Source organism: Nanorana parkeri, unplaced genomic scaffold, assembly GCF_000935625.1.
Source record: "Nanorana parkeri isolate BGI_ZX_2015 unplaced genomic scaffold, ASM93562v1 scaffold1966, whole genome shotgun sequence".
In the NCBI taxonomy this organism is placed as follows: domain Eukaryota; kingdom Metazoa; phylum Chordata; class Amphibia; order Anura; family Dicroglossidae; genus Nanorana; species Nanorana parkeri.
In genome coordinates, this window is record NW_017308234.1 from 50,952 (window position 1) to 52,045 (window position 1,094).

A 1,094-nucleotide genomic window follows, 5' to 3' on the forward strand; every position below is an offset into this window, starting at 1 on the left:
TCAGAGATACAACAGGAAATCTCTCCAAAATCAGGGAAAATACCCAAACAGGTGTCCCCAGTGCCATGTGTCTTTTCACTTCCTGTTCTGGTGACAACTGTAACATTTTGGCTTTCCTATCCCCTTCAGAGTGAGTTAGTCTCTCCAGCAGTGACGCAGACTGTACCATGACACTGACAGGGGCTCTAACCCCCTCACCGCTCCCTCACAAACTACAATGGCTGTCGATGAACTTTAACATTTTTATTTTATATTTAGGACAGGAGATGCGAATGAATAAAATCTTTCTGTTTTCTGTGTAAATAAATGTACATATAAAGTGTAACATTCGCAGATCTCCTCTTTCATTGCCTTTCTCTGGGATGAAGGGTAAGGGGCCCTCTCGCTGCATCCACTGAGAGCTCCATGATGGGACCAGCCAATCCCGAAATCCTGGTCAGGAGAGATCACTCCCAGAGCGTGAGAGATAAGAAGGTGGTTCAGAGCCCCCATCTGCCCCTTCCCCCCTCCCCCTCTTTAGGGAGCGACCACATCCCTAACAACCAGTGACGCTGACAGGGGCTGGAGCCCAATGCAATGGTTAGGCTGAGGGGCCAGTTCCCCATCAGGTTCACTCTGCAAGTGATTGATAGCAGACACTGGGTTCCATAGCCGACTCTCTGTTCACTATGCAGTCCACCGACTGCCTGCTATCACCCACAAGGCAAGCAGACCTGATGGGGAAGTAGTCCCTCAGCCTCCTCATCAGGTCCTGCCCACCCACTGTTAACACTCCACAGTTGTATGAACACTATGGCATCAGCGTGCCTCCATACCGCAACTGGCAGCACTTGCCCCATGTTCCTGTACTTGTTTCCATCCGACTCAGGCACTGACATTTGTCGGGCGGATGCACCATAGAGTTCTCACTGGTATCATAGAGACTGTTGATGAATTTCCGGGTCCGTGTTCTGATAGAAATGCCAGGCTCGGGGTGGTGAAGTCCGTCCTGTCAGCGTGTAGCCATTGCTGGAAGTATATGGGAACACAGCAGAGATGTTTGGCGGCTTGTTCTCGCCATCTCTGGTGCTAAAGTTGGGCAGCGGCTCGCTTGG